The sequence below is a fragment of the Papio anubis genome, chromosome 14 (genome assembly GCF_008728515.1).
Source record: "Papio anubis isolate 15944 chromosome 14, Panubis1.0, whole genome shotgun sequence".
NCBI lineage: Eukaryota > Metazoa > Chordata > Mammalia > Primates > Cercopithecidae > Papio > Papio anubis.
In genome coordinates, this window is record NC_044989.1 from 99,813,908 (window position 1) to 99,840,775 (window position 26,868).

Here is a 26,868-nt window from a genome sequence, read left to right on the forward strand (position 1 = left end):
TTTATTACTATTTACTTCATTTCTGAAAACAATGGATTGATAACTCATTAAAATACTAATTTTTATCAAATAAATACTTGTATAGACCAATCTTGGAAAAATAATTTAAAAAAAAACTTGACACTGAAAAAAGTTAGACCAGCATCCATAGCCTCAGGCTGCACGTCCACTCCAGTGTCAGACTGTTCCTGGCAACACAACAGTCCCAGTTTGCTTCTGCAGACCTAGGAAATAGGTCTGTTCCTACAATCCCAGTACCTAGGCCTTCACTAGTGGATCCAGTTTCCAGGCCCATAATTGCACACCCAGGCACTGAGGAAGGTCCTGTAGTCCCAGGTACCATGTCCACCCAACTTCTGACCTAGACACCAGGTCATCCAGCCCAAACAATTTCTGGCAGCAATCTCACCTCATGGACCCCATTAGCTGGCCTCCCAAAATTTTTAAACAGGCTAATGAGTGAAGGCCTTTCTCAGTCAAAGCCAGTGTGCAAAGACTTGAAGAGGTGCCTACATCTTTGAATGCACAGAGACTAATGCAAGATGAAAAGAATCACAGTCAGGAAAACATGAAACCTCCTAAGGAACAAAATAATGCACCAATGACCAACTCTAAACAAATGGAGATCTATGAACTGCCTGAAAAGTACTCAAAATGATCATCATAAGTAGTGCAGTGAGCTTCAAGAGAACAAAGATAAACAATTAAATGCAATCAGGAAAATAATAAATGAATAAAATTAGAAGTCGAACAAACAGATTAGATATCATTAAAGAAAGAATCAAACAGAAATTATGGCACAAAGAACGCAATGACTAAACTAAACATTTCCATAGAGAACTTTAACAGCAGATTCAATCAAGCAAAAGAAAGAATCAGTGAGCTAAAAGACAGATGGGTCATATGAAATTATCCAATCAAAGGAACAGAAAGGAAAAATAATAAAAGGGTAAAAAGTTGTTTACAGGACTTTGGGAGATCATCAAGTAAACCAATATACGTATTATGAGAATCCTAAGAAGAGAAGAGAAAGAGAAAGGGGGAAGAAAACTTATTTAAGAAGATAATTACTAAACTTCCTAAATCTGAAGAGGAAAATGAACATCTAGAATGATGAATCACAAAGAGTACCAAAGACATCTTTCCAAAGACATATTATAATCAAATTCTCAAAAGTCAAAGATACAGAGAAAATTTAGAAAGCAGTAAGGTAAAAATGACTTATCACTTACAGAGGAACTTCTAATATATTATCAGTGGATTTCTAAGAAGAAATTTTGCAGGCCATGGGAGAGTGGAATAATATATTTATAGTTCTAAAAGAAAAAAATCTAACAACCAAGAATACTATGCAGAGAAACTTTCCTTCAAAAATGGAGGGGAGATAAAGACATTCCCAAACAAACAAAAACTGAGAGAGTTCATCAACACTATACCTGCATTGCAAGAAATAATCAAGGGAGTTCTTCAAGCTGAAACAAACAAAAAACCCCACAAATTAGTAATACGAAGACATATGTAAATATAAAACTCACTAGCCAAAGTAAGTACATAGTCAAAATTAGAATATTCTAATACTGTCATGAAGGTTTGCAAATAAGTTTTAACTCTAGTATAAAACCTAAAAGACTAGTATAAACGTATTAAAAATAATTATAGTAGTTTGTTAATGGATATACATTATATAAATGTATAAACTGTGACATCAAAAACAAACTATGAGAGGAGAAGAAATTAAATCATAGAGATTTTATTCAAAGGTTATCAATTTAAAATAGAACATTACGAATATAAGTTATTTTATGTTAGCCTCCTGGCAACTACAAAGAAAAAAACTGCAGTAGGTGCACAAGTGATAAAGAGAAAGAAACTAAATTCTACCTCTACAAAAAAAAATTACCAAATTACAAAGGAAGACAGCAAGAGGGGATGAACGAAATAAAGGAACTAAAAAACAGTAAGAAAACAATCAACAAATGGGCGTGGTGGCTCACATTTGTAATCACAGCACTTGGGAGACCGAGGCAGGTACATGACCTGAGGTTGGGAATTTGAGACCAGGCTGGCCAACATGGCAAAACCCCCTCTCTACCAAAAATACAGAAATTAGCCTGGCTTGGCAGTATGTGCCTGTAATCCCAGCTACTTGGGAGGCTGAGACAGGAGAATAACTTGAACCCAGGAGGCGGAGGTTGCAGTGAGCCAAGATTGAGCCACTGCACTCTGGTCTGAGCAACAGAGTGAGGCTCTGTCTCAAAAAAAAAAAAAAAAAAAAGAAAAGAAAAAAGAAAATAATTAACAGAATGAAAGCCATAAATTCTCACCTATCAATAAGTGCTTTAAATGTAAATGTACTAAATTCTCCAATGAAAAACATGAAGTGGCTGGATAGATAAAAACCATGATCCAACAATATGCTCCCTATGAATCACTTTAGCTTTAAGAATAAACACAGGCTGAAAATGAAGGAGTTATAAAAGCTATTTCATGCAAATGGTAACCAAAAGAGAGCATGGGTGGATATACTTACAGCAGACAAAATAGACTTTAAGTCAAAAACTATCCAAAAAGTCAAAAAATATCATTATATTAGGATCAAATCATCAAGAAAGTATAACAATTTAAGATATATATGTACCCAACATCAAAATCCTTTATATATACATATATAATACATATATATAGTAACTATAATATATATAGCAAATGTAAATGTTAGCAGAACTAAAGGGAGAAATAAACAGCAATATAATAACAGTAGTGGAATATAGTACTCCACTTTTTACAATGTGTAGGTTATCCAGACAAAAAACAGCAGACATGAAAAACATTATAGGTCAAATAGACCTAACAGATATATACAGAACATTCCATCCAACAGCAGCAGAATATGCAGTTTTTTTCAAGCTCACATGGAACATTCTCCAGCATAAATCACATGTTAGGCTGCAAAACACATCTCAGCAAGTTTTAAAAGATTAAAATTATACCAAATATCTTCTCTGACCACAATGGTATAAAACTAGAAATCAGTGACAGTAGGAAAATTGGAAAATTGACAAATACGTAGAAAATAAGCAACCCACATCTGAAAAACCAATGGGTCGAAACAGAAATCAAAGAAAAATTTTTTTAAATTATGTTGAGACAAATGAAAATGGAAACACTACATACGCAAACTTATGGGATACAAGAGTTCTAGAGGAAAGTTTTCAAAAATGCCTACATTAAGAAAAAAGAAACCTCAAATAAGCAACCTGTCTTTACACCCAAAGGAACAAGAAAAAAAAGAAGAAAATAGGCCAAAATTTAGTAGAAGGAAAGCAATAATAAAAATGAGAGTCAAAATAAATATTATAGAGACAAAAATAAAAGACCTATAAAATTAAAAAAAAAAAGATTTAAATTTTTGAAAAGACCAACAAAATTGACAACCCTTTAGCTAGACTAATAAAAAAGGGAAAATATTCAAATAAATTAAATTATAAATGAAAGAGAAGACATGACAACTGATGTCATAGGAATACAAGGGATCATGAGAGACTCCCATGAAAAACAATAGTTCAACAGATTTGAAAAAATAGATAAATTCCCAGAAATATAAAATCTACCAAGTCTGAATTATGAAGAAACATAAAATCTGAACAGACCAATAATGAGTAAGAAGATTGAGTCATTAATAATTTTTCTTTTTTTTCCCAAAAAGCCCAAGACCTGATGCCTTCACTAGTAAACCCTTTCAAACATTTAAAGAATTAATTCCATTTCATATTAAATTCTTTCAAAAACTTAAAGAGTAGGAAGTATATCCAAGCTTATTTTATGAGGCAAGCATTATCCTGATACCAAAGCCAGACAGAGATACTAAAAGAAAAGGAAATCATAGGTACAAAAATCATAGATACAAAAACATTCAACAAAATACTAGCAAATTAAATTCAACAGCTTATTAAAAGGATTATACACCATCGTCAAGAGGAATTTATTCCCGAGATCTAAGGACGCTTCAAAATATGCAAATCAATAAATGTGGTACACCTCAGTAACAGAATGTAGGATAAAATACATATGTTTATCTCAATAGCTGCAGAAAAGGCATTTGACATCCTTTCATGATTAAAAACAAAGTTCTCAACAAATTGCATATAGAAGGAATCTACCTCAACACAATAAAGGCCATATTGGACAAGCCCACAGTTAACATCACACTCATTGGTGAAAAGCTGAAAATGGTTTCTGAAAGATCTGGGAACAGGAGAAAGATACATACTCTCACCACTTTTAATTTAAATAGTACTGGAAGTCCTAACTAGAGCCAGGTAAGAGAAAAATATAAAGGGCATCCACATCAAAAAGGAAGAAGTAAAGTAGTTTTTGCATATGGATGACATGATCTTATATATGAAAACTTTAGATACCTACCAAATACTGTTAGAACTAATAAACCTATTTAGTAAAGTTACAGGGTACAAAATTAACACACCAAAACCAACTGCTATACAGTAGCAATTATCTAAAAAAATAAATAAATAAATTCCATTTACAATAGCATCCAAAAAAACTCACTTAGGAATAAATTTACCCAAGAAGGTAAAATATCTATACACTGAAAACTGTAAAATATTAATGAAATAAATTGAAGAAGACACAAATAAATGGAAAGATAGCCTAAGTTCACAGATAAAAAGAATTAATATTGTTAAAAGTTCACCACCCAGAGCAATTTACAGATTCAATGTAATCTCTATCAAAATTCCAATAGCATTTTTCAAAAAAAACTTTTTAAAAAATCCTAAAATTCATATGGAACCAGAAAAGACATAGAATTACCAAAGTTATCTTTGGCAAAAAGAGCAAAGTTGGAGGCATCACATAACCTGATTTCAATATATAATATAAAACTATAGCATTTAAAATAGTATGATACCAGCATGAACAGACATACAGACCGACAGAACAGACTAGAGAACTCAAAAAGAAGCACATGCTTTTGTGGTCCACTGATCGTTGGCAAAAATACCAATAACACACATGGGGAAAGGATTATCTCTTAAATAAACTGTGATGGGCAGTTTAAAATAAAAATGAGTGTTGGGGAAGCTTAAAAGAATGAAATTGAACTCTTATTTCATACCATACACAAAAATCAACTCAGAATGGATTTAAGACTTAAATATAAGATCTTTAGCTGCAAAACTACTAGAAGAAAACTTTTGAAAAAAGCTTCTTAACATTGGTCTGGGCAATGATTTTTATTTATTTATTTATTATACTTTAAGTTCTAGGGTGCATGTGCACAATGTGCAGGTTTGTTACATATGTATACATGTGCCATGTTGGTGTGCTGAACCCATTAACTCTTCATTTACATTAGGTATATCTCCTAATGCTATATACCTCCCCCATTCCCCCACCCCACAATAGATCCCAGTGTGTAATGTTCCCCTTTCTGTGTCCAAGTGTTCTCATTGTTCAATTCCCACCTACGAGTGAGAACATGTAGTGTTTGGTTTTCTGTTCTTGCGATAGTTTGCTGAGAATGATGGTTTCCAGCTGCATTCATGTCCCTACAAAGGACATGAACTCATCCTTTTTTATGGCTGCATAGTATTCCATGGTGTATATTTGCCACATTTTCTTAATCCATTCTGTCATTGATGGACATTTGGGTTGGTTCCAAGTCTTTGCTATTGTGAATAGTGCCGCAATAAACATATGTGTGCATGAGTCTTTAAAGGAGCATGATTTATAATCCTTTGGGTATATACCCAGTAATGGGATGGCTGGGTCAAATGGTATTTCTAGTTCTAGATCCTTGAGGAATCGCCACACTGTCTTCCTCAATGGTTGAACTGTTTACAGTCCCACCAACAGTGTAAAAGTGTTCCTATTTCTCCACATCCTCTCCAGCATTCTAACGATCGCCATCCTAACTGGTGTGAGATGGTATCTCATTGTAGTTTTGATTTGCATTTCTCTGATGGCCAGTGATGATGAGCATTTTTTCATGTGTCTGTTGCCTGCATAAATGTCTTCTTTTGAGAAGTGTCTGTTCATATTCTTTGCCCACTTTTTGATGGGGTTGTTTTTTTCTTGTAAATTTGTTTGAGATCTTTATAGGTTCTGGATATTAGCCCTTTGTCAGATGAGTAGATGGCAATAATTTTCTCCCATTCTGTAGGTTGCCTGTTCACTCTGATGGTAGTTTCTTTTGCTGTGCAGAAGCTCTTTAGTTTAGTTAGATCCCATTTGTCAATTTTGGCATTTGTTGCCATTGCTTTTAGTGTTTTAGACATGAAGTCCTTGCCCATGCCTGTGTCCTGAATGGTATTGCCTAGATTTTCTTCTAGGATTTTTATGGTTGTAGGTCTAAATTTAAGTCTCTAATCCATCTGGAATTAATTTTTGTATAAGGTGTAAGGAAGGGATCCAGTTTCAGCTTTCTACACATGGCTAGCCAGTATTCCCAGCACCATTTATTAAATAGGGAATCCTTTCCCCATTTCTTGCTTTTGTCAGGTTTGTCAAAGATCAGATGGTTGTAGATGTGTGGTATTACTTCTGAGGGCTCTGTTCTGTTCCATTGGTCTATATCTCTGTTTTGTTACCAATACAATGCTGTTTTGGTTACTGTAGCCTTGTAGTAGAGTTTGATGTCAGGTAGCGTGATGACTCCAGCTTTATTCTTTTGGCTTAGGATTGTCTTGGCAATGCGGGCTCTTTTTTGGTTCCATATGAACTTTAAAGTAGTTTTTTTTTCAATTATTTAAAGAAAGTCATTGGTAGCTTAATGGGGATGGCATTGAATCTATAAATTACCTTGGGCACTAGGGCAATTTTCACAATATTGATTCTTCCTATCCATGAGTATGGAATGTTCTTCCATTTGTTTGTGTCCTCTTTTATTTCATTGAGCACTGGTTTGTAGTTCTCCTTGAAGAGGTCCTTCACATTCCTTCTAAGTTGGATTCCTAGGTATTTTATTCTCTTTGAAGCAATTGTGAATGGGAGTTCACTCATGATTTTTTTCTCTGTTTGTCTGTTATTGATGTATAAGAATGCTTGTGATTTTTGCACATTGATTTTGTATGAATTTGACAATCATGTGTCTTGGAGTTGCTCTTCTCGAGGAGTATCTTTGTGGCATTATCTATATTTCCTGAATTTGAATGTTGTCCTGCCTTGCTAGGTTGGTGATGTTCTCCTGGATAATATCCTGCAGAGCGTTTTCCAACTTGGTTCCATTCTCCCCGTCAATTTCAGGTACACCAATCAGACATAGATTTGGTCTTTTCACATAGTCTCATATTTCTTGGAGGCTTTGTTTGTTTCTTTTTACTCTTTTCTCTAAACTTCTCTTCTCACTTTATTTCATTCATTTGATCTTCAATCAGTGATACCCTTTCTTCCAGTTGATTGAATCGGTTACTGAAGCTTGTGCATTTGTCACACAGTTCTCGTGCCATGTTTTTCAGCCCTATCAGGTCATTTAAGGACTTCTCTACATTGGTTATTCTAGTTAGCCATTCATCTAATCTTTTTTCAAGGTTTTTAGCTTCTTTATGATGGGTTTGAACTTCCTCCTTTAGCTCAGAGAAGTTTGATAGTTTGAAACCTTCTTCTCTCAACTCATCAAAGTCATTCTCTGTCCAGCTTTGTTCCCTTGCTGGTGAGGAGCTGCATTCCTTTGGAGAGGGAGAGGCACTCTGATTTTTAGAATTTTCAGCTTTTCTGCTCTGTTTTTTCCCCATCTTTGTGGTTTTATCTACGTTTGGTCTTTGATGATGGTGACATACACATGGGGTTTTGGTGTGGATGTCCTTTCTGTTTGTTAGTTTTCCTTCTAACAGTCAGGACCTTCAGCTGCAGGTCTGTTGGAGTTTGCTGGAGGTCCACTCCAGACCCTGTTTGCCTGGGTATCAGCAGCGGAGGCTGCAGAAGAGTGAATATTGCTGAACAGCAAATGTTGCTGCCTGATTGTTCCTCTGGAAGCTTCATCTCATAGGGGTACCCGGCCATGTGAGGTGTCAATCTGCCCCTACTATGGGGTGCCTCCCAGTTAGGCTACCTGGGGGTCAGGGACCCACTTGAGGAGGCAGTCTGTTCGTTCTCAGATCTCAAACTCCATGCTGGGAGATCCCCTACTCTCTTCAAAGCTGTCAGACAGGGACATTTAAATCTGCAGAGGTTTCTGCTGCCTTTTGTTCGGCTATGCCCTGTCCCCAGAGATGGAGTCTACAGAGGCAGGCAGGCCTCCTTGAGCTGTGGTGGGATTCACCCAGTTTGAGCTTCCCAGCTATTTTGTTTACCTACTCAAGCTTCAGTAATGGCAGGTACCCCTACCCCAGCCTCGCTGCTGCCTTGCAGTTAGATCTCAGACTGCTGTGCTAGCAATGAGGGAGGCCCTGTGGGTGTAGGACCCTCCGAGCCAGGCATGCAATATAATCTCCTGGTGTGCCATTTGCTAAGACCCTTGAAAAAGTGCAGTATTAGGGTGGGAGTGACCCAATTTTCCAGTTGTTGTGTGTCACGGTTTTCCTTGGCTAGGAAAGGGAATTCCATCACCCCTTGCACTTCCTGGGTGAGGCAATGCCTCACCCTGCTTCGGCTCTTGCTCGGTGGGCTGCACCCACTGTCCTGCACCCACTGTCCTGCACCCACTGGCCAACACACCCCAGTGAGATGAACCCGGTACCTCAGTTGGAAATGAAGAAATCACCTATCTTCTGTGTCACTCGTGCTGGGGGTTGTAGCCTGGAGCTGTTCCTGTTTGGCCATCTTGGAGACTTTTTTTTTTTTTTCTGATTAAACCTCCAAAGCATTGGCAACAAAAGCAACACTAGACAAATGAGAAACTTCCATGACAAAAGAAATGATCAGTAGAGTGAAGGGAATGCGTAAAATATGTATAAACTATACATCTCACAAGGGTTTAATATCCAAAATATAGAAGGGATTCAGCTCAATAACAAGGAAACAAAGAACTCAGTTAAGAAACAGGCATAGAACATGAATTTAGATTGTCTAAAAGAAGACATACAAATGGGTGGAAAGTATGACAAAATACTCAATGTCACTAATCACCAGGGAGGTGGATGCAAACAAAACCACAGTGAGATACCGCCTGATACCTGTTAGGATGGCTATTATCTAAAAGACAAATAGTACCAAGTCTTGGTGAAGATGTAAAGAAAAGGGAACATTTGTACACTGTTCTTGGGAATGTAAAATAGTACAGTGATTATAAAAAACAGTCTGGACATTCCTCAGAAAAATAAAATAGAATTACCATATGATCTAGCAATCCCACTTCTGGGTATATGTTCAAATCAAGTGATATCAGTATCTTGAAGAGATATCCTCTCTCTCATGTTTGTTGCAGTATTACTCACAATATTCATGATGTAGAATCAACCTTAGTGTTCATTGTCAGATAAATGGATAAAAGAAATGTGCTGTATATATACATATATAAAATGGAATACTATTCAGCCTTAAAATAGAAGGAAAACTCTGTCATTTGTAACAACATGAATGAACCTGGAGGACATTATGCCGAATGAATCAAACCAGGTACAAAAAGACAAACACTGCATGATATGACTTATGTAAGTAATCTAAAAAAGTCATACTTGGACCAGACAAGGTGGTGCACACTTGTAATCCCAGCACTTTGAGAGGCTGAGGTGGGTGGATCATGAGGTCAGGAGATCAAGACTATCCTGGCTAACACGGTGAAACTCCATCTCTACTAAAAATACAAAAAATTAGCCGGACATGGTGGGCACCTATAGTCCCAGCTACCCAGGAGGCTTAGGCAAGAGAATGGCATGAACCCAGGAAGCAGAGCTTGCAGTGAGCCGAGATCACACCACTGCACTCCAGCTTGGGTGACAGAGCAAGACTGTCTCAAAAAAAAAAAAAAAAATTCAAACTTGTAGAAACAGGGTAGAATGGTGGTTACATGTGGGTAAGAAGAAGGGTAATAGATGTTGATCAAAGTATCCAAACTTTCAGTTACAAGTATATTAGTTCTGAGGATCTGATATACAGCATGGTGATTACAATTAATAATACTGTATTGAATAGTTCAATACAATAATATTGTATTGAAATTTCCTGAGAGGATAGATCTTAAATGTTATTACCATACACACACACGAAGACAACTATGTGAGATGATAAATATGCTTATTAGTTTGATAGTGGTAATCATTTCACAGTATATACATATCAAAACATCATGTTGCACACCATATATATATAAAATTTTTATTTGACAATTATATCTCAAAAAAGCTGGGGAAAAGATAATGAACAAAGTTATTTTACGAAGTGAGAAGATAGCATTATATATCATGGAAATATGTTATTCAATTTAATTATCAAATATTTGACTTCATATACAAGGATCTCTCATTTTGTGAAATATTAAGAATATTTCTCTTTTTTTTCAGAAAAAAGTCATTGTACTGTGAAAAACATTATAGATATTCAGAATTAGACAATGTAGGAAGGTGTATCCTACTTTGATCCAAAGATAGATCCAAAGTAGGAAAAAGTTCCTTATAGGTTTCATCAGTGTTCTTTTATTTGGAAGAAAGTGGTCTAAATACTCACTCTTCTTTCAGTGTTCTTATCATTTTAAAATATATTAGAATAATGAGGCCAGCCCAACTATATTTTATCCAACACACTAATCTGGAATCATATTATTTAGGGAGCCATAAGGCCCAATGAAAGAAGGCACTACCTATGTTTTCAAGAGGGGAAAGAAGAAAGTGAGAAGTAATTCAATTAAAGCTTATATATATATATATTTTACAAATGTTATACCATATACCTGACAAGTTCATGGATATTCAGCTTCAGAGGTGACTGATATTTCAGTGTCAATTGAAGTCAACAGGACTAGCTTCTCTTCATTTCCCTTGATTCTGCTCTCTTGCATGTAGTGGCTATCAATTGCACCAGCCTACACCTATGCGTATTACTAGAAGAAAAACACCCTCACTCCCATTCAAGTCCAGAATTCTAGAGGCTGGAAACCCTAGGAAGTAAATCCCTAGATCCTCCAGAAAAGAACACAACCTACCACCCCCTAAATTTTGGCCACAGTCACGTGAACGTCTCACCCACAGAATGGTAAGATAATAAATTTGTTTTGTTTTGTTTTTATTTTATACTTTAAAACATATCACTTTCATCATATTTTCTTTAAGTAAGTGGTAATTTGTTGTGGCAGCAAGAAAAAAAGAAAGAAAAACCAACACAATAGTATTTTAGTCATTTATAGAGATATAAATTTGTATTGAAATTGGGAGTGGGTGGGTAGGTATGAATGGGAATACTAACAGTCTGGCCATTCATACGATAAATAGGGAGTCATGGGATAGTCACCCACAGCACTCCAGGTCCCTCTCAGCATTTGAATCCTTAGACTTTACTCATAGGATCTCCTTTCGTTGATATTTTCCAAAAGATAACATCAAGAGAAAAAGAAATTAGTTTCAGGAAGAAATAGAAAGTTCAGGGTAAAAATGGTCACTGGTTACTAGCACAGAAAGAGAATCAATGTAAACATCATTCATTCTTACATGCTAGGACATATCCAATGCCTTATCTCATTTAATATTTCCAAAAACATTCAAGAAGGTTGTATTATTCATGCTTTTACTAGTAAATACGGAAACACAGAAAGACTCTTTTACCAATGTTACAAGCTAGTAAAGATTAGAGTCAAGTTTCAAATCCAGATTTTTCTGAATTCAAAATTCTTGCCAGATCTCCTCTACTAGAGCTGCCTTCCAGGGAAACTAAAGTGATGAACTTGTGGCTCCATTTGATGTGATTATGCTTTTTCCTCAGACATGCTCACACCAAACAAGGAGTTAGTATACATGGAGAGGCAGATCTTTTCTAGTGCTTTAGAAATCTCCTTTTTCTCCACTCACAAACCAATCAACTTCACATACCCTCAGCACCATGCTAAGTGCTAAAGACAGGCATCTGAGAGAAAAACAAGGCACATTTTCTTCTTTGAGAGACCCGAAAATATTTGGAGAGACAAGAAGGGGGGGAACTTGAAGAATGTAATTGAACACGAAATAATACCGTGCTATCACCAATATGGCAGATGGATACATATGTAACAAACCTGCACGTTGTGCACATGTACCCTAGAACTTAAAGTATTAAAAAAAATTGAAAAATAAGATAAAAAATGAATCAGTACCGTGAATAATAATAATAATAATAATACTGTGCTATATGTTCCTAGAAGGAAGAAATTAGTGTGATCTGAGAGTTTCAAGAAAGCCTGCACAGAGTGGGAAGGACTCGGCCGACTCAAGGTGAGGCTGAATCCCTGTGGTGCCTTCAGACAAGTGTGGAGCACACTTGCCTGGGAATCAGATGGATACTAAGCACTTGCTAAGTGCAGGGAGGCATTCCCTTGCCCTCAGGGCACTCAAGACACTCACAAACATTGTATGAGTTTGTGACAAACCAGAATTCATCTTGGGATGTGATATGTTTACGTCAAATAATTTACATAAAAATTGGGGAAGAGAGAGTATTATCAATCCTGACGTTGTAGGACAGGTTCATTAGACTCAATATTATGTCATGGTTTGTCCTTTGTTTTTTAATAGTTTCATGCCTGCAATATTTCAAATTTTGTCAGTTTCATTGTGTTGTTCAAAAAGCACCGACTTGACAATTTCTATGTAAGCTGAAGCCCAGAGGCAGGCACCCCTGGGGTTCTGATGACTGAGAAGTAGTGCTTATTGGCAGAAATGAAGGGAATTGGCTAACCTTTATGCCATTCCAGTTTCACTTCCACATCCAGAGGATAATCCTTTGATGGTATGAAACCGATTTTGAATTTGTTCATTTGTAAATTCCTCTGTATAAACATTCAGAAACATCCTCATTGAATTTTACTCACCTAACTTGTGTACATTGGATATATTCAGCATCCTAATCTGAGAGTAGTTAATTTAACATGAAATGTATTTCAGAAAATTGGTCTCTTCGTGCCTGTGGCCCTTACAGACTTCTCCTGTCCATTTCTTGTTTGATGGGTTTGATTCTATTTTTTTTTTTTTCCTAGGGGAACCAACCTTGTTTGTCTGTCAGTTGCCTCTCTTTTCTGCACAGCATCAAATCTAACATCTTCTGCTTTCTCTCATTTGGGATAATTTCACTGAAATACAGCTCATGCTTATTTTTTTATTACCTTGGAAAAAAAAAAAAAAAAAACCTGTTGCCCAAGCAGCTCAGCCTGCCCTCCTGAGCCAGCCTTCCCCATGCACTTAGACCTAGAATACATGACATAAGAATGGAAGGTGCCAGTGACATGATGTATTCCCTGTGGGCAGCTATTCTACTTAATTTCCTTATCTAGAAAGACAAGTTTGCAGAAATTTTAGATCAGTCGCAGCTAAAGCAGTTTATAGGCAGCCAAAGCCAGAAGGGGTTAAGAACAATCTCTGAAGTCTGATTGGGCAATGGTGCAGGAAAAAATAAAATAAAATAAAAAATAAAAAAACTTACAAAATGTTGAAGGTGTTTAAATTTGTTTAATACATGTCTTTTTCTTTAAGGTAACTGCTTTATATGTGGTTGATGTTTTGAAATTATGCCTATTGAAATGTAAAATAATCAGAATTTTCCTGCCCTATTCTTATTTGAATAAATCTTATTACACATTGCTTTTACCCATGACTAGGTTATTGCAGCGCCGAGTCAATATCATTCACATGATTTGGATTAAATTACAGCAGTGCAGGTCTCTTTTCTTTCTTTTCCTTCTCTCCTGAATATAAACTCACTGTGATTTTTCTTTGGCTGGCATTTGCTCCTTTGACTTTCCCCCATATTCAAGAGATGGTGTATGCTCCAAACACATAACATTATCAACTTTAAGGGCTGCAATTGATTGAATATTTTGACAAATATACCTCTCTAATTCCTGAAGCCATATGGACGTGCAGGATGCCATATGGAATAAAGTACTCTGCCTCATGAAATGATCCAAAAGCATTTTTTTTATTAGCGGTTATTTCCTTGAACTGAAAACTGATTAAATTTTGAATATTCCATCACTGGGGATAGTAATCTAGCCAACTCTGTATTCTTAGCAGCATCTCTGGGGATGGAAGTATACTGCTGAAGTAAAAGTCCTTGACAGGGGTCACCACATTTTTTTAAATGTCAGGGGAAAGGTTACTTCTGTATTATTTGTATATCCATTAAGATGTTTGCTGTAGGAAGCAACAGAAAACCCTCAATTAGCTGTCTTAAAAGTAGGAGGAAATGTGGTTATTTTGTATAACAGGAAGTCTCAGGCATGGCGGTGAAAGGGTTGGTGATATCTGAGGCTCCAGAATGCCAAGAACCAGCACTCTGTCTGCCATGACTCTGTCCTCCCTGCCTGCCAGCTTCATTCTCCGGCTGGCTGCCCTCGTGGTTGCGGGGAGGCTACAGCAATCTGGGCAGGACACACACATGTGGCAGTGTCCAGGGGAAGCTAATTCATCAGCTCCTGCTGACAGTCTCTTTTATAAGAATAAATTCTCAGAAATCATTCAACAGGAACACCCTCACAACTCCTTCTGTGTGTGTCACGTGCCTGTTCTGACCGTTAGCATGTCCAAGGGAGGTGGGATTCCCTTGACTAGCCTAATGTAGCACGTGGATGCAGAAGAAAGACGTTAGACAACCCCCCCCCCCAATTAAACTGGTGGTCTCTTAGAAAGGAAGTTAGAAGCAAGAGCTCAATGTGGAGTCTTGTAACCAACAAAGTTTGCTACATGCTTATAATATTTCCTTGTACTTAGAAAATTGACTTGGCCATTCCACCTCCATGAGATCTACCGAGTAAATTCTTTTACATGGGAGAAATAAGTGGAGTCACCTCCAAAGACCATCAGGAAAATATTTCATTGAAATCTGAGGCTGCCCAGCCATGGATATTTGTCGAAGTCTACCTTTCCAGGACTCCGAGGACTATTTCTTAGAGAAAATCTTACTGAAAATAACTTGTAGTCTTTCTTCTTCATTGCTAAATGGCTGTAGAAGTATTTTCAAACCACTAATCTCTAATCTGCAATTCTATTTCTATTTATAGAATATAATGCTTTTTTCTTCTACGAAGTATTAATGAAGATGGAAAAGCAAAATGAAGAGCATCTAATCCATTAGCCATTCAGAACTGAAGCTTGTTTCAAAAAAGTAGATACAGGACATCCCATGCAGCTTGGAACATGAATGTCCTGGTTTCATCTTGACCCCACTGAATCAGGAAAGTGGTGTCTTGAGCAGAATCCAGATTTTTTTACTAACATTTGCAAATAGTTTGGACTGGCTTATCTCAGGCAATGAAAGGCCTGTGATGTGGAATTCCTAATATCTGTGCAAGTTCTTTCTCTGATTTGCTGAGTTAACTACAGCAACTTACTCCATCAGAAACTCAGAGTTCTTATCCATCCAGTGGTGGTGAGTGAAAGTGGTATTCAGTGATTTCTAAAATTTCATTTAACTCTGACTCTGTGATTCTCAGTTGAGTTAAAATAAATTGAATCTCCAAAAAGGTCAGATGAAAGCGAATCATGGTGTCCAACCAAGTCTCAAAGCCATAGCTAATAGTCATTGATATTAAATATTTAACTATAGCTCCTAAGCAAATATTGGACTAGAAATCAAATTTTCAGTGAACTACACTTCACAATTAATAGATTACAACCTGGAATGGATTTCTCAAGCCCATCTTTTCTCAAACATTAAAAGGTTATTGTCTTTTAATATCCCAAATCTGACTTCCTTATTGTTGGCTACAAAGTGTTCTCTGGTAGGAAGTCTAGGTTTTAGAGATAAATATACAAAACAAATAAGAAAAGGCATTAGAGTTTCTCTTTCCTTGTCTAAGATGCCATTGAACTTCAACCTCTAAAATCTAAAGTAACAAAGAGCATTTTGTATAAGTATATGAGAAAAAGAGGCAGTATGTTTATAACCTACTTATATCATCTGCTCTCAATTTCTCATTCGCAATTCATTTTGATTCATCTTCATCCTAGGTATTGAAATTCTTTTAGCCCATTAACACTCTTTCTTTCAAAGGTCTGTAAATGAACATAATTAAGGAACATATTTTTGTAAGCACTAGCTTCTGAAATATTCATTATTAACCTGCTGGCTACACTTGTCCTTTTTTATATTTATATAATTAATTAAGTCTCTCTCTTCTAATCCATACAATTTCAAAAAAAATATTAATACTCTTCAGGTTTTGACTTGTCTGTTTCTCCTTTCTGCAGTTAAAGGAAATAGTTTTTGTGAATCAGAATTTCTCTCACCTTTCCATTTTCTAGTAGAGTTGAAGCACTTGAGGATAGTGACAGTTGGACCATTTTTCTAGTTTGCTAGAAAAAGAAAAAATGACAATACATTTAGAAGAGCTTGGGGAGAGGAGTAGTTCTAAATATAAATGTTCCATGATAGCAACATATAAGATGCATGGTCCAGATGTCAGCTCTAGGATATTAGTGGGGGCAGGTTAGTGCCAGATCCAAGTAATTTAAATTGCTGCTCTTATATAGCTTTGAATTCTGGCTGATGAGACCCACCCATTAGTTTTTCACAGATGACTTATATAAGAAAGTCTTATACAATTTCCAGATTATAATTTTTCTGTGTTAGAAAACAAATTGCATCAAGGCTAGTAATGAAGTCACATACGAGCCAGGATCCACCAGTGAGCTGCAACTATTTAGTATCAGGATCCTCACAACCTAGAAGACATCCTAAACTATCTAGAGTTACCAAGGAAGAATTGAAAGTTTATTTTAGCTGTTTTTAGTAACAAATTATCTGCCTTTGATATTTTCAACCAAATAAAATAAATATTTTTTAAATGAAAAAGAGAAGTAGAAAACTTGGCACCACTTTTTCAAAGTGTTCCCAGATCTCGAGTCTTCTGAAATGACTAAATTACAATGGAAAATCAATTTCATGCTGGTTTACTCTGCAAAAGGCCTTAACTGGATAGCTAAGAAACATAAAAATTGGAAATGGTCATGGTGACACCAAAAGCTGCAGCTGATTTTCCTGTGTAGGAGTTTCCATATTTATAAAAGTCAGTGAACTTTTACACAGATTTGCTGATTCTAATGAACTGCTTTGACAGAATTAGGTCTGAGAGTGGTTGTCAGAGAGCAATCTGAGGCTACCCACTGAAAGTTGGGCCTCTTGTTTAAAATCTCAAAAATAATATCCATGCTGAGAAAGCAGCTTGACACTGTGCATCTATTGTGTGTCAAAATACTTACAATTTTTAAAAAATTGTATATCTCTAAAAATGCCTGGAAGAGGCTTATGCTCTCTTTCCTTATTCCAGCCAAATGTTCCACCTGGGGAAGACAACCGAACAAAAAAATAAAGGAGATAATATCGGATATGTAAAGTGTTTTTTACAAAGGAAAACAGATTGATGTGATACAATGTATATGTGCTTGTTTGTTTCATTCTGATGGTGGTGGATCAGCTCCAGTTGCACGGCTGACCTTTGGACAAGGTGACAGGAGTGATGACACTTGAGCTGAGTCTTAAATGACAAAAATGAATAAGCAATTGGCATATCCAGACAAAGGGCTTTCCAAAAAAAAAGGGAACAGCTGGTACAAAGACCTAAAGACTAGGAAAAAAATGTTGATGTGTTCAAAGGCAGCAAGAAAAACGGCATGGAGTGAAGGTTGAACTTGAGGGAAGTGTTGTAGGAGAAAGAAAGGATGAGTCCATGTCCAGGTTGGTAAGTTTGAAAGCTCTGCAAAAGAGTTTGCTATAATTCTAAGAGTAGCAGTGAGCTGCAGGAAAGTATCAGGTAGGAGGATGAGTCATGTGTTCAAAAATAATTCTGACTTTATTGGGGAAAGTAACTTATAGAGGAGCAAAAATAAGAAGAGATTGGTTACAAGGCTATTGCCTATTACTGAGGGAAGAAATAACGGTGTGTTGGATTGGGTGGTAGAGGCAGAATTGATCAGACATAGATTCAGGACATATCCCAAAGATATTTTTGAAAGGACTTGCTGATGAGTTGAATGTGGAGAAATGGGAGGAGAGGTAGGATCATGCATGATTTAGAAGCTTTGTCTTGAGTACTCTCTGTGGAGGTGGTAGGTTAGTTGCTGTGGGGAAGGCTGAGTGTGTTGGGAAGTGAGAATCAGGAGCTTTCTTTTGTATATACAAGGTTTAAGATGCTAATTTGACATCAGAGTAAACATTTCAAGTAAGTAGTTGGATATATGACTCTAGAAATTTAGAAAGAATTTAGGGCTAGAATTTTAAGTTTCCAAGTTTTCAATACTTAGAAGGAATGCACACTCAAGGAGCTGCTGGAAATGACCTAGGACATGAAGGGTGATAGCACAACAAACTAAGAGCAAGATGACAGCAAAGGAGACAAACACAGACTGTCCTAGGCAAGAGGAGGGAAATCAGGTCACATGATAGTACAGCTAAGAGATGAAGGAGAGAATGGTCAACGAAATATCAACAAACAAGTGACCAATGGGTGGCAATGGGGGTCACCAATGCCCATGATGAGAGCACTTTTAGTGGAGTAGAGGGAACAGAAATTTGATGGAAATGAACTAAAGAGAGAACGTGAGGTAAGAAGATGGAGTGGACTAATATAGATCATTTTTGTAAGTTTTTAGTTTTCTTCTTTTATTGTTTTGCTTGTTTTAACTCAAAAAAGTATCCAAAATGAGCTTGTAGCTGGAGACAGGAAGTCTGGATTCAAGGGAGAGGTTTTGATTTTACTTTTAAAGACCAGACATTATGGTAGATACATTTATATGCTGATGGGAGATATTAATAATGCACCAAATGAGAAGATACTTGCTGGTTCCTTCCTTTCAAAGGAAGAAAATAAAACTAAGTGACCTGGAGGGAAAAGGTACTGCAGTGGGTACTGTGCATTGCAAGATCAACCTGCAGCTGCATAGCCCTTCAGAGATGACATTGCAAACGATGGAAACACTCTGGAGACTGAGGGTTCTGGAGTAAGAGATTTTAAGGCCAAGCTTAGAGATACATACAAGATACACACGGCACAACACAATTTTATCAACAAAGCAAAATTTTCTGGTTGAATTCATCCGTTAATTCCTTGATTTAATTCATTCATTCAACAAATATACATTAATTACCCAGTATGGTCCATTTACTCTGTTAAATACTGAGGGTAAAATAGTAAAATAGACATGGTTCCTATCTTTTTAAATACATTTCATTATATTGCTTAAATGTGGACCATGTCTTATGATACACATACATGCATGCACTAAAACTATATATATTTTACATGTATAAACACAAACTATTTATAAATACATAAATATATGTAATATATATAACTATATATAGTTTTATATATAAAACTAAAACTATATATATTATATCTATAAAACTATATATGTATGTGGCATTATTTTGGCTGAAATTCTGTAACAGCCTATGTGTCCTAAAATTTGAAAATGTGGATTTGCTTTAAATGCTTAGATCTAGGACTAATTATCATAGGCACTCAACTCCAGATTACTATAGGAATTATTTGGATAGCCCATGAAAATTGAAAAGTTTGTCAAACTCTTGAATCTTAATCTAAATAATAAGGGACCTCAAAGTAAATTCAAGATGGAAATACATAAATATATGTTACCTGGGCTGTGAGGCCTCTTCTGCCAAACATCCTTAATGGCAGAGGTAAGAAAGAGCTACACTATTCATTCATACACATTCACTCATTCCCGGTCAGGGGAGATGTACCACCTAGGTTTGGTCTGACTTCAGGGAGGTCCACAGAGTGCATACAGTCTCACTGTGACCAAGAGTGAAACTGAATCTCCATGAGCAAAGGGGGTGAAGAGCTTGAGAAGCCAGTAAAAAGTCTATGGAAACTGCGTATTGGCAGGGATATGAGGTGACCTGAGATGTTATTTCTGGTGGCAATTGGGAAACTTAGGGAACTTGAGATCACCTGAGGCCTGTCAGTATCTACGATGTGCCTGTTGCAGATTCTTGATTTTCTGATGTTGCTTTCTCGGATGCAATTTTATGCTGAAAAAAAAAAAACACTGTTGTCTCTTGTTCAAGTGCCTATTCATAACCACATACACGGTTATGAAATGATTAATCAGCAACCTGTGCTGCTGGGGCCACGGAAAGTGTGTGTAGTGGAACACAGGGTGAACTATGCGAAGTGATTTGGAGGAACAGAAGGGAGGCTATTCAAAAGCCAACTCGCAACTGGAAGTTTTCGTTCTCTGACAAAAATAATCCTGTTTCCAAGGCCCTTCTGTACTCTTCTGTGTAGACAAAGAAAGAAACATTTCTACTTGCTAATTTGAAACTTGCTGGAGCAGTGAGGTATATTACTGTAGTTTCCAAAATTATAAGGGTACATGCAGAGGTTAACAGGAACAACAAGGTTAGAGCTGCAGAAATAACTACAGTCCACAAAAGTCTTTGCTGTTAGAATAACAGCAGCCATGGGCATGAAAACGAGAAGACATAAAACATAATGAAATATCAGAGACAATCACCAGCACAGTAATGAGAGAGTCTCAGAAAGAAAAATGTGAGGATAGAGAAAAAAAAGAGACACAGCTCCTTTAGCTACTGTTCTCTAACTCTTTACCTAGTCTCTATCAGAGGACAAACAGTTAACACCAGTATTGACAACATAAAATCTGCAGAGTATTCATGATGACCAGTTATTTCTGTATATGTCTATAGATATGTGTCACACTTCATCTTGTTATCTGTTAGTAAATTGTACTTGTTTTGCCATAGTATGGGTCAGCTATTCTCAAATGTGCCTTTAAAAAATAAGACATTGGCTAAAACCAACACTATTTTATTTTATAAAATACTTTGTTTATTTGGTAATGAAGTTTGCTTTCTTCTTAGATATACTTATTATTGAAATGCACTTATTGGCTGGACGTGGTGGCTCAGGCCTGTAATCCCAGTACTTTGGGAGGCTCAGGCAGGAGGATCTCTTGAGCTCAGGAGTTCCAGACCAGCCTGGGCAACATGGTGAAACCCCATTTCTACTAAAAGTACAAAAATTAGTCAGGTGTGATTACATGTGCCTGTAATCCCAGCTACTGAGGCCGGAGAATTGCTTTAACCCGGGAGGTGGAGGTTGCAGTGAGGCAAGATGGTGCCACTGCACTCCAGCCTGGCGACAGAGCAAGACTCCATCTCAAAAAAAAAAAAATAAAATAAAATAAAAATTTATTTATTAAATGCCTAATTGGAGAACTCTTTGGACTCCTACCTACCGAAAACTAGTATTTTAAGAACATATTGAATTAATACAATTTACCATTTTTAAGTTTACCTCCTCACTAACTCTTCCACAATGTTTATAAGAGTTTTGAATATTATTCATTTTGTTCAAATAATTGATAGTTATAAAAATAAAATATGGAATTTATAAAAACACTAAATTAAATGATAAGTATAAAATGAAAGATAAATGCTACAAACTTTGTAATTTAAATAGAACAAGCAAACAAACAGGCAAGCATTACATAGACACATAAGAAAAGCAGAGATAATCTATGTTCAATGTTGCTCTGAGCTTCCTGGTAGCAAAAGCAAAGGGGGCTATAAAAAAGGTGGTCTAATTTCTCTGTTCAATAATATAAAATGAATATAATCTGAGAGAGTTTCACACATCAGTGCATAAATGTGGGCCTCTGAGATGTGTAATGAGGAAGACCTGTAAGCATGTTTTTCCAAGATGCAGAATTATTCTTATATCACCTGTTTTTCTATCATCTCATTCTATTAAGCATTTTCTGGTTTTGGTCTCAGTGAACAGAGAGCTACTCAAGTTTGCTTAAGTAAACAAAATTTAAGTTTGCTTAAGTACTGGCAAATTGAAAGTTGGCCTCACTGGTATCTAAAAATGTGAGACCTATACATATTTCAAAACATCATGTTGTACATAATTAACATATACTATTTTTTTTTTTAGACAGAGTTTCGTTCTTGTTGCCCAGGCTAGAGTGCAATGGCATAATCTCGGCTCACCTCAACCTCTGCCTTCCGGGTTCAAGCACTTCTCCTGCCTCAGCCTCCCGAGTGGCTGGGATTACAGGCATGTGCCACCATGCCTGGCTAATTTTGTATTTTTAGTAGAGACAGGGTTTCTCCTTGTTGGTCAGGCTGGTCTAGAACTCCCAACCTCAGGTGTTCCACCAGCCTCAGCTTCCCAAAGTGCTGGGATTACAGGCGTGAGCCACCGCACCCAGCCTAACATATATACTTCTTATTTGTCAATGAAAAAAAAAAATGAGGCAAATGTGGTTGGCTGTCCAGAGCCTGGACATTTAATTTGGTAACCAAGGTTAATGTCTTCACATAATGTCATCTCTGCATCTCTCTTTCTTATGACTTCATTTCACTCTGTACATCTATCCATTTGTCATTCTCTAATCCAAGGGTATCTGATGTTTGATTATCTTACGCTTTGCTGAAAATCACTACTTCTATGGAGCCTCCAAATGACTCTTCAACTCAAGTAACTCTGTCTCTTTCAGTTCAAATTTCTGGGAGTCAGTGGTTTTATAGGATTTTATTCATTCAGGCACCCATTCCTGGTCCAATCAGCCATGGCTGAGGACTGGGGAATTAGAGGCCTTCAAAGTGGGATTATCCTTCTAGGGGCTGTGGAAAGAAGACAGAATAAGACATATCTAATAATAGCTTTCAATAAAATATGAGAACAATATAAGAAAAAGAAGGCATTTTTGGGAGTTGGTTAATCTTCCATTGTTATTGAATTGTTACTCCAAATACACTTTGCAGCATGAATTACTCTAGGAGCATAGTGCTGTTACATTTCTAGATTCTATGTGCAGCCTTTACATAGTCTGCATGTTTTGAGGTAATGGGCAATGTCACAAGACAGCAGGTCAGCTGAAGATGTGGCTGGACTCTAGGAGACAGTCTCTCTTCTCAAATCAACCTTTGGCAAAACCAATGAGTCACACTGGATTATTCACCTCCAGAAGCCTGGACAATGCTGTCTGCCTTGATCCCCATGTACACTCTACTAGCTATCAGCTCTGTTATTGCACCTCTGGCATTCATCAAAAGCAGGGGCGTTGAAGCTTGACCATCGTTAAATTGAAGGAGACAGCTGGCAATTCTATATTTCAAAAATCCTTATTGATGGTCTACTATATACTAAACTTTTTGCTAGGTTCTGGGATCACCAAGATAAACAAAACACAATCCCTTCTGAGTATCTCCCAGGTACTGAGCAGAGAGAAGTACCCAGCTGATAAATGTTGTATAATGTGGTAAGTGTGGTAAAAGTACTGTGGACAAAGTGCCATGAGACAAGAGAGAGGAAATAAAATTAAGAGAGACTCCTCTTCCTTTTGTGTATTGTTGTAGAAGAATTCAAAAAATAATTTCTAAATAGTTGAGGAATTATAAACTGAGTGATCATTAGAGAGGTTTTTAGTGTTTTCTATTTGTTTTGTAATGGGTTATTGAGTTTGTAGTACATATAGCTCCAAATTGAATCAAGACCTCCAAAACTTTCCTCAATTTATGTGTTTCTAAAATATTGTGATTTAGACCTATGTGTTTTAGAAAAAATACAATGCCTTTAAGAAGGCTATGATTTTCTACGTGTTCTTTTATTTTTTGCTTTTGGAATAAGCTCTTATCTTTTAAGGGAGAAGAATTTAATTTACCAAATTTCAGAATATGAGTAACTGCCAGGTACTGAGCAGAGAATTTCAGAATATGAAATTTGGTAAATTAAATTCTGTGGCATCTTCTAGGGATAAGACGTTGACTTGTACACCTAGAAGTGTTCACAAAAATATATAATTGTTTATATTTAAAATGCTATTCCTCAGATGTCTGAATGCACCTGGATTAAGTTATAGTATCTGGACCATTTCTATGTCCACTTAAAATTGCAATAATCATTTTGCAAAATATATATATGGATAGAGACATTCAGTCAAGGGATTAGGCTGAGGGTATGAGGTCTGCAGAAGAGGCTATGGTTCACAGCTGACTAATTTCAGGTTGTTAAGTGCTTATCGGAATGCCACTAGAACATGCTCCCTGGCTTCCAATCTCCTTTCCCATCACCATCTAGACAGATCCAGCCTCCAATATATGCTTTATTCACATGGCAATTTGAATCAGAGTGTTGCTTATCTTGGATTTTGTTTCTTACACACTAACTAGATGTGGGAAAAGAGGCAGACAGCCAAATGTCTGTGGGACTCAAATGCCCATCTGGAAAATGAGTGGTAGACTAAGCCAGTAGCCTGTAAAATTTTTATTTTTTTTTTGAGAGGCACCTCATCAGATTAATAAAAAGTGCATCCTCTTAAATGCAAACTTATTTATTCTAACTTGTGGGAAAGTACTACCACATAGCTACATTATATATATTATAAACTATATGTGAAACAGAAAATAAAATAATCCCGAGATACATGTACATGTAAATTGTTGGTAACATTTTAGTTCTTGCCTTGGGTGACAAATTCATGTATACTCATGAATCATGCCTGTTTCGTATATCACACAATAAAGTATAATTAAAATGAGAGGGGACCTTGCATGAACCAAGGTCAATAGAGAGTCCTGAATTTAAAATAAATTAACCTATTTCTATAAACTTGATTCTCTAAACTTAGATTTTTAAAAGCTTGAGATGATGAAAAAATTGTACAATATTTTTGAATGTCTTCCTAACCATGATTATGTCATCCTATTTTATCTAAAAGACAATACACACTTAGAGTGCAATTCAGCATTACTTAATTGGATGCAGATCCGTATGTTAAATAAAATTTTTAAAGACTTATTTATCTCCTTTTTTTGCAAGCCTCTTCATTTCACGTTTTAAAATGTCATGACTTATGCTATATGAGCTCTTCCCTCAATTGTTTCAAATGGGCTTATCTTACCAGTGGCATCTGAAATCAGTGACTTCTTTACAAGAATAATTTAAATCACTTGTCCATTTTGTGCTGGTTAGTCTAGCTGAAACTACATAATCTAGTTCCTAAATCTGCTTAACTAGGTGTACATAAACTCTACCGTATAATGATATATTAGGCAATTCTGTGATTAAAATCATCCTGTACCTGGCTTCACATGGAAGAACTCCCTTTTTCTCCCTCAGTTTACCATGGGAACCACATGGGATTCATACTGCACTGATATGCAAATGGAAAGTAATAGTGTTGCTATACTGGTTGTTAAAGATTTGAATCACTTTCATACTAGATGTAAATAGTCACTTTCCCAAGCTCCTCAAAATAACCACCACTCTGACCCTTCCTCTAAACCCTCATGTCTCCCCAAGATACAGCAACTAAAGAATTAACATCTGCATCTCTGTGGGTGGTGTCCATCCTGATTGGTCTGATGAGTGTGCAAAGTTGGGGGAGACAGCCCTGGAGCTCTGACATTCAGACGAGGTGAGAGCCTGGGAGAGAGTTTATATAAAGTTTTTTTATTTGTGTAAGTAAACATAAATAGATAAGAATTAACTATCATATCCTCTCCCCAAAAACCTTCTTTAAGACCTCCGGACTTGACAGTATCTAAGATTCCTTTGAGATTACCAAGGAAAAAAAATCTCCTGTGTTTTTTATAATCGACAAATGGAACTCTTCAAATTCATAATTACATTTTTGCATAATGTTTCATACATAAACTTCTATTTTGGAGACAACTTTTCAGAAATATAGCTGTTCTAAACATATTTACTGATACTTTTGTTCATATAAACAGATGTAGGGAAACTAAAATATGATGTCTAAATTCACATCTAAGCTTTGTCACTTAGTCTTATCAACTTGATAAGAGGAAACTTAATGTCACATAATTAAGGGTAATATTGAATATGTGAATTCTTCAGCAGCTGATCATATTTATACATTTAGACTTTCTATTTGCCTGCACACTTCGTGGGCAATTTTTCTAATTCTTTTGAATTAATTTAATGTCACTGCTTGAAATAGCCTAGGATATAGAAAAATGTCAGTGATTGGCATTTCATTTTCTTTAAACAAATAATAAAGCATTTGTACTGAAACACTCTACGTGATGGCTGCCAGGAATCAGTGCATTACTCCACAGGTAGAAACCAATTGATCCTCAAGTGGGCAGGTTGGTCTTACCCCAATTTTGAGCAGAAATATGTTGTATCATCAAAACCTTTGGGGCAGTTGTCATGACTTGAGCATAGCAGGATGAATAAAACGCTCCCAGAAAAAAATCATTATATTTGGAACTTTTTCTTTTTAGTGAAGGAACAGAAACAGGTTTATTGAAGTTCATCAAAACTTCTGTTTTTTCTTTTTTTTTAAAGAAATACATGTTGCTGTATCCTATTGAATTCTGGCATCTTAAGAGAGGACTAATAAAGAGTATAAACATTTCTCTCTGTGCAAACATGTATGAGATTCAGAAAAATGATAGCTCCAAAAGCACTAAGAACATCAAAAGCAGTGTTTAGTCCACATGTCAAAACAAAACAAAACAAAATCAAATGAAATCATTGATATCTAGAACAGTTTCGTTTTAATAAAACAAATCATATACATCATCGTGGATTACATAGATTCTGGATTAGGTTTGCATTTTAGCTGCTATTTTGATATCCCTAAGCGGATGGATGAGAGAAAGTGTGGAGTGGTACCAAGCACCCACATGACAAAGGGAGGCTGGAGAAAAACAAAACGAAACAAAAATCCAAACCACAATGATAATAAAGAATGGATCTGCCAAATATCTTAT

General features: G+C 36.3%; 1 long non-coding RNA gene across 1 annotated transcript in view; it reads right to left on the reverse strand.

The window, feature by feature from the left end:
- Positions 1 to 26,868, reverse strand: part of LOC110741147 — a 174,166-nt gene that overhangs the window by 120,339 nt on the left and 26,959 nt on the right. The window contains exon 2 of the long non-coding RNA XR_004178414.1: positions 16,362 to 16,427. This is a non-coding gene — a long non-coding RNA (uncharacterized LOC110741147). The remainder of the gene's footprint in view (positions 1 to 16,361; positions 16,428 to 26,868) is intronic.